This window comes from Danio rerio, chromosome 18 (assembly GCF_052040795.2).
Source record: "Danio rerio strain M-AB ecotype USA chromosome 18, GRCz13ab, whole genome shotgun sequence".
Classification (NCBI taxonomy): Eukaryota; Metazoa; Chordata; class Actinopteri; order Cypriniformes; family Danionidae; genus Danio; species Danio rerio.
This window is the reverse complement of record NC_141038.1, coordinates 29,417,208-29,425,798: the sequence shown is the minus strand read 5'-3', so window position 1 is coordinate 29,425,798 and position 8,591 is coordinate 29,417,208.

Here is an 8,591-nt window from a genome sequence, read left to right as displayed (position 1 = left end):
TACCAGCGCTACCAAGCGCAGGCGCTGGCCGAGCTGCACGAGGGTGGGTCTAACCCAGGCTTGTTACACGAGCTGCGTACGGCGACCGACTATGCTCTCCGGACCACTAAGTCCGCCGCCTGCGCACTGGGGAGGACGATGTCCACACTTGTGGTCCAGGAACGCCACCTCTGGCTAAACCTGGCAGATATGCGCAATGTCGACAAAGTTCGCTTTCTTGACGCGCCCATATCCCAGGCTGGCCTGTTCGGCGACACCGTCGGTGAATTCACCCAGGAGTTCAAGGCGATGAGCGAGCAGTCGGATGTGATGGGCAAAGTCATCTATCGGCGGGGCCGTAAGCCCGCTCCATCCCCGGCCGAGCCATCCACCTCCGCTGCTCCTCGCCGAGGGCGCCCGCCAACGGCCGATGCCCCGCCCCGCCTCCGGCAAAGCGAGCGCGTCGAGCACGCCGAAAGCCGGTAGCCCCTCCTGCCCAGGGCGCCGCTAAGTCCGGTAAACGGACCGCGAAGCGTCCCTGAGACAGGCCATCCGGAGAAGAGGAGACTTGCTCTTTCCCTGCTGGAGGACGGGGCCCAAAATCCAACGGTACTTTTCAGTGCCACCAAAGTTTCGATCAAAGAGCATTTTCTCCCTTCCCCGGATGTGACAGCTCAAGCCCCGCCAGTCTGGGACGCGCTGCCTCTCAGCTCGCAGGGCTTGCATGCTCCGCCAGCGGCTCTCGGGCGCTGGGGGGACGGTCTCCCTTCTCCCAGCCCCCAAGCCCCCTCTCAGGAGTCAGGGTACGGAGCCAGAGCGAAACGCTCTCCTCCAGCTCTTCTGTGGGACCCTCGCGCTCCCCGGATCAGCACACCCGTTCCTCGCTGCCCCTCCGCGGGTACGTCAACGATTGCTGCGATGACGTCATTAGCGAGGGCTCTGCCTGCCTGGTTAGCGCGGGCCAGCCCCTCGCGGTGGCTCATACGCACGATCAGACTCGGCTACGAACTACAGTTCTCCAAACGGCCTCCCAGGTTTACGGGCGTGTATTTCACCAGGGTCAATCCCCTGTCCGCCCCTGTCTTGCGAGAGGAGATTGCTGCCCTCCTGGCGAAGGGTGCAATCGAGCCGGTACCTCCAGCCGAGATGGAGAGCGGGTTTTACAGCCCGTACTTCATCGTACCCAAAAAGAGCGGTGGGTCACGGCCAATCCTAGATCTACGCGTTTTGAATCGCTGCCTTCACAAGTTGTCGTTCAGAATGCTTACGCAGAGGCGCATCCTCCTATGCGTTCGTCCTCAGGATTGGTTTGCAGCCATAGACCTGAAGGACGCGTATTTTCATGTCTCCATTCTTCCACGCCACCGTCAGTTTCTGCGGTTTGCGTTCGAAGGTCGAGCATGGCAGTACAAGGTCCTCCCCTTCGGGCTCTCTCTGTCTCCGCGGGTCTTCACCAAACTCGCGGAGGGTGCCCTAGCGCCTCTGCGGCTTGCGGGCATCCGCGTACTCAATTATCTCGACGACTGGCTGATTTTAGCCCACTCTCTGGAACAATTGACTACGCACAGAGACGAGGTGCTCCGGCATCTCCGCCTACTGGGGTTGCAGGTCAACTGGGAAAAGAGCAAACTCGCCCCAGTGCAGAGGATCTCTTTTCTCGGGATGGAGCTGGACTCGGTCACCATGGTAGCGTGCCTCTCCGGAGAGCGCGCTCGCCTGCTGCTGAACTGTCTAAGGGAGCTCGACAGCAAGTTAGTGGTCCCACTGAAATATTTTCTGAGGCTCCTGGGGCATATGGCTTCCGCTGCGGCTGTCACGCCGCTCGGATTGCTCCATATGAGACCACTTCAGCACTGGCTTCAAGATCGAGTTCCGAGACGCGCATGGCATGCGGGCACACACCGAGTCTCTGTTACTGCGCTGTGTCACCGCACCCTCAGCCCCTGGAACGACCCCTCGTTCCTGCAGGCCGGTGTGCCTTTGGGACATGCGTCCAGTCATGTTGTTGTTTCAACAGATGCTTCCAGCACAGGCTGGGGAGCCGTGTGTCGCGGGCATGCAGCTGCGGGCCTGTGGGTAGGTGCCCAGCTGCATTGGCACATCAATCGCCTAGAGCTGTTAGCAGTGTTCCTTGCTCTCCGCCGTTTTTCTCCGGCACTGGGGCAGCAACACGTGCTGGTCAGGACGGACAGTACGGCGGCGGCGGCGGCGTATATCAACCGCATGGGGGGTATGCGCTCTCGCCTTATGTCTCAGCTCGCCCGCTCCTCTGGAGTCACCCGTGGCTGAAGTCGCTGCGCGCCATTCACATCTCAGGTATGCTCAACCGTGCAGCCGATGTGCTCTCACGGCAGCAGATTCACTCTGGAGAATGGAGACTCCACCCCGAGTCTGTCCAGCTGATTTGGGCACAATTCAGGGAGGCCCAGATCGATCTGTTTGCTTCCCCCGAGAACGCTCATTGCCAGTTGTTTTATTCCCTGACCGAGGGCTCTCTCGGCACGGATGCACTGGCCCACAGCTGGCCTCGGGGCATACGCAAGTATGCGTTTCCCCCAGTGAGCCTGATCGCGCAGTTAATGTGCAAGGTCAGGGAGGACGAGGAGCAGGTTTTGTTAGTTGCGCCCCTCTGGCCCAATCGAACCTGGATATCAGAGCTCTCCCTCCTCACGACGGCCCTCCCTTGGCAGATCCCTTTGAGAGAGGACCTACTTTCTCAGGGACAAGGCACCGTCTGGCACCCTCGTCCCGATCTCTGGAACCTCCACGTGTGGTCCATAGACGCAAGGAAGACTTAGGTAACCTGCCGCCCGCGGTGGTTGATACCATCACTCAGGCTAGAGCCCCCTCCACGAGGCGCGCCTACACCCTGAAGTGGAGTCTATTCACTGAGTGGTGTGTCTCTCGCAGAGAAGACCCCCGATCCTGCCAGATCAGTGTTGTGCTCTCTTTCCTTCAAGAGAAGCTGGACAGTAGGCTGTCGCCCTCCACTCTTAAGGTTTACGTTGCTGCCATCTCCGCTCACCATGACGCGGTGGCTGGCGGCACCGTGGGAAAGCATAACCTCATCATCCGGTTCCTCAGAGGCGCTAGGCAAATTAATCCAACTCGCCCCCCTCTCACGCTCTCTTGGGATCTCGCCCTCGTTCTCACGAGCCTGCGATTTGATCCCTTCGAGCCACTCGATACAGTATCTTTAAGATTTCTGTCCCTGAAGACAGCTCTGCTGGTCGCGTTGGCCTCCATTAAGAGGGTCGGGGACCTGGAGGCATTTTCGGTCAGTGACTCGTGCCTGGAATTCGGGCCGGGATTTTCTCACGTTATCCTGAGACCCCGCCCGGGTTATGTGCCCAAAGTTCCTACCACTCCCTTTAGAGATCAGGTAGTAACCCTGCAAGCGCTGCCCCCGGAGGAGGCAGACCCAGCCCTGTCCTTACTTTGTCCAGTTCGCGCTCTGCGCATTTATGTGGACCGTACTCAGAACTTTAGATCTTCTGAGCAGCTCTTTGTCTGTTATGGCGGACGGCAGCAGGGAAGTGCCGTGTCTAAACAACGTTTATCCCACTGGATTGTGGAGGCCATTTCATGTGCTTATTTGAGCAGAGGTCAGCCGCGCCCCCCAGGAGTGCATGCGCACTCCACTCGGAGCATTGCATCCTCTTGGGCGTGTGCGCGTGGCGCTTCTTTAACAGACATTTGTAGAGCTGCGGGCTGGGCAACACCCAACACATTTGCAAGATTTTATAATCTGCGTGTGGAGCCGGTTTCCTCAAGGGTGTTAGGTACCTTTGGTGATTGAGGAAACAACTCGGTAGGTGTTGTACACGCTTGCGGTGCCTTTTTTCCCTAACACGGAGAGATGTGCACCCTCCTGTCTGTCAGTAAAGTTCCCCATTCGGTGAGCCCTGCAGATTCCTCCGAGGCCCCCAGCACTGACTCAGAGGAGGAGTCACTTGCTGGCCCATTACGTAGTAGGTCTGCCCGCTGGTCAGCCCGCGTTTTGGGTATAGGTGCCTGCTATGGCCGATCCCCGCTGGTGATCCCCATATGCTTTTCCGCCACGGTTAAGTTCCCCCCCCTGGGCGGACCCGTGCTTTCCCTATCCGCTAACCACCTTTTATGCGCACTCCCCCTTTTCAGGGTTAGTCCATATGTAATTCCATTTGTTTCCCCCCATTGGGTACGGATGGTCTCCGCAGCATCCTCCCTACTGGGATGTCACGCTTCCCAACGTACTGTCGTATTTCCTAGAATTATCTAGACGCTAGCGACTCCCAAAAAAAGATACCTATTCCGTAAAACTTCTTTTTGAAGTGGGATAAGTTAGGGCCAAGGGCACGTTGGAGGACCACGCCTCTCATGATCTGGGTGTGTCACGCTTGCCTGACCTCTCTCTCATAGTGGGTGTTGGTAAGGTGCAGTCATTATGGCGCTTTCAATGGGCTCCCATACGTGGATTTAACATCAATCCACTTATAGTGCTGGAGTTCCTCCCGAAGGGGAACGTTCGAGGTTACTAAAGTAACCCTTCGTTCCCCGAGGAGGGGAACGGAAGCACTATACTCCGTCGCCATAATGACTGTCCCTTAGCTGTTAAAAGTCTCTTCAGCTTAAAAAGGATAGCGTCTGCTGGCGCCAGGCGTGCTTATATACTCAGTTGATTGCATATGCCGCACACCTGCGCAGGCTTGCACTGCCAATTCATTCTTAATTGGCCCGTTCAATACTCTTTCAGACGAGTAGCTTCTGAACCGAACCTCCCATACGTGGATTTAACATCAATCCACTTATAGTGCTTCCGTTCCCCTCCTCGGGGAACGAAGGGTTACTTTAGTAACCTCGAACGTTTTTCCACTTACACTTACGTCATGTAAATAGCAAATGTGCTAAATGCGCAACTGACTCTTAAAGGGAATGGGAGATGAGACTCTGATTGGTTTATTCTCAAAATACACTTATAGCTCATTAAGAAAATAAACTCAACCCTTTTAGACAATGCGCATGTTTTACGTAGCGGATGCCCTTCCAACCACAACCCAACACTGTGAAACACCCATACACACTATTGCACACACTCACACTATGGCCAGTTTAGTTTAACTTAGTTGAATTTAGTTTATTCAATTCCCCTATAGCGAATGTCTTTGGTCTGTGGGGGAAACCGGAGCACCTGGAGGAAACCTTGCTGTGAGGCGATTGTGATACCCACTGTGCCACCGTGCTGCCCTAAAGTAAAAAGTTTAATTCTGCATGGTATCATCAAATATTTGGCAACTAACCATTAGCAGAAAAACACGACCACACCTTGACCCAGTAGTTTGTAGCGTCTCATAAATTGAACTCAATGTCCAGCCCTACTGGGTTTTTGTTCACAAACAAGCTCATGTCTTTGTAAAAAATTGCTGAAAGAAAAAGAGTCACTGTGCAGCACTACAGTAAGAGGACAACAATTTAGAATCACACACACGCACACACATACACACACACACACACACACGCACACACATGCACGCACGCACGCACGCACACACACACACACACACACACACACACACACACACACACACATAAGCCAACTACTCAAAAAAAGTATATAAACTGTACAATTATTTTACATAATAATTAAAAAAATAAAACTAATTTACTGCATACATGTCATGTGTTCACATCTGACAACAAATGAAGCAAGAAAGAGCTGCAAACTGTCTTAGGCTTGATTGAAAACCCAGATGCAGAACCAACATACACTACAAAATCTTGAACATAGTATAGCATATAATACATACCACCAATAGAAGAGGATTCCACGTTGCTTTGCTGTACTTTTAGGTGAATTAGGTAGAAAAACTTTATGCTCTGGAATGCTGAAAGCAACTTAGAACTGGTGACTGAACCTGCACACTGGTAGTAAAGCCCATTGAAAATCCTGAAATTGCACCTGCGCAAAAAAGATCTAGTTATATAAAAAAAGATTTGTATATCCAAAATGATTATAGAGGGAAAAGACAAAAAACAATAGTAATTATTTTCCTTACCATATATCAATGTTTTATGGTCTCTTTTCCTCCAAATCTGCCCACACTGAAAGACAAACACTTTAGTCTTGAGGCCAGGATGTGCAGATAAGGTCAATAAAAAAAACAAGGTCAATAGTTATTAAAGTACAATCAGTACACATTTTTATTCAGTATTAGATTATGAAATTATTAACTAAATTTTGAAGAAAAGGTAGCACAGATTAAAATCACCCAGTAGGTGGCGGTATGACACTAACTTACGGCATTAATCGATCAGTAAATAATGATGAAACTGATTGCATTTATAGATGACTTTCTTACCAGGTAACATGAAAAGATTTAATAAAGATTTTTTTTTTACTTATACTGGAACATTTACAAATAATAGATAATAAAAATGTATATGCATAGCAGCATCAAATTAATTAATAAATTCATTATTGAGGAAAAAAACTGAAATATTAAATGAAAAGGTTAAAAATAAATACTTTGATAAACAATAGTTTACTCATATTCCAAAAAACTTAAACCATACTTTTCAAACTCAGAAATCAGTTCGGTATTAAAAAAATATTTGAACACATGCCCAATAATTTAATAGTCTTAAAGTAACAATATGCATTGTCCATATTTTCAGTTATACATTTTCCCAAGCACCCCATTCATTCAAAGGTAAACTGGAACTAATACGCTGATACTTAACAGTATATTCTTCATTTTCAGAAAAACAATGAAACATCAACATCAGTTACTACCATTGGTAGATAAAAATATCATTTTAGTTTTTTCTTTAAATATACAACATATAAAAAGAGACGCAAGTTATATCTGACACTTATATGATCACTTTAAACTTGGTTTTATGAAATCTTTCATACTGTTCCTGTTTTAAATGTGTACAAATGCATAAATTTAGAGACACTCACTAAATATGTGAACCTCAAAACTCCAACCTCAAGCCAAATTTATGCACATTGATTGAAGTGTGTGTATAGAAAGAAAGAAAGAAAGAAAGAAAGAAAGAAAGAAAGAAAAAAAGAAAGAAAGAAAGAAAGAATGTATGTGCTGGTAAGTCAATGTTCAGGAGTCAGGACCAGCAAACTAGTTGCATTACCAGCCTGTGCTGTTTTTTCAAAGCAAAAATCAAAAGGTTATAAAGATGCAGCACATAATCGATTAAACTTATTATGAAATTAATTTCGCTCAAAAATCAGAGGGTGCCCAAAATAATTTGATTAGGAAGCGTATGGCAGCAGTAGAGATTGGAAAACGCACTTGAATAATCAATTTTACATTGCATACAATAGAGTTTGTAAGTAATACAGGTAGAACACATGGTGTTACATAAATAGCTTTTTTGATAGTATATCGCTGCAATATGCCAATTCAGTAATGCAAATCAAGATTCTTATCATCCCTAATATTAGCATGACATTAAAAATCATGACACGCCATTCTACATGAAGTAGAAATAACCAACTAAACACATAATAGCACTTGTAACATCCATGCCCTTTAAAAAACATATAACAGAACTATAAAAATGCAATTAAAGTTAAAAACAGAGCTTACTTGGAAGAAATTAGCAGGTTAATGCGTTCCTCCCATTCACTTCACCGCATCCATTGTTAGTGTAAATAGCCTCTGCCAACAAGGCGTGCTATTTACACAGTGCAAATAGCCACTCCGTTAATAGTATTAATAAAGTAGGATTTTTTTTCATTCACCCATTCATTTTCTTTTCAGCTTAGTCCCTTTATAAATCTGGGGTCGCCACAGCGGAATGAACCACCAATTTGTCCAGCAAATGTTTTATACAGTGGATGGCCTTCTAGCTTCAACCCATCACTGGGAAACATCTATACACACTCGCGCTCAAACTATGGACAATGTAGCCTACCCAATTCACCTGTACTGCACGTCTTTGGACTTGTGGGGGCAACCGGAGCCCCCGGAGGAAACCCATGCGAACATAGGGAGAACATGCAAACTCCACACAGAAACGCCAACTGACCCAGCCAAGGCTCAAACCAGCGACTTTCTTGCTGTGAGGTGAACATCCTACCCACTGCGCCACCGAGCGGCCCTAGAATTTTTCATTCCCTAATAAATATTAAATGTCATTTCTTAATAAATAGCCTCATTATTTATTTATTTTTAAGATTTATATATGATATTAGAATACGTGTTTGCTTTTGTAAGTGAGTTTATGTTTTAGAATAGAATTTCTAGAATAGAAATAATGTTCTCAATAACATTTGTGATGGAAATATTGGCCCTATATGTGCCATTGACATATATTTCATGTAATATGGAAAACGAGTGCATGTTTTTACCAAAACTAAAATTGGATTTTTTTTAAATGCAAGTGTGTGAAAAACAATATAATTTGCACAAAGAAATTATGGGGTTCTTCTCTAAAGTTGTTACTTCCCCCAGTTTAGAGCATCATTATGGGCGTTTTAGGTTTTAACTAACGTGCTTCAAACAATGAATCTGCGACAGAGAAATTAGGGGTTTTGGGAAACACTTGTTACTACATCGTTCTTTTTCCAAACGATGCATCATACTATGATAGTTTAGCCACAGTTTATG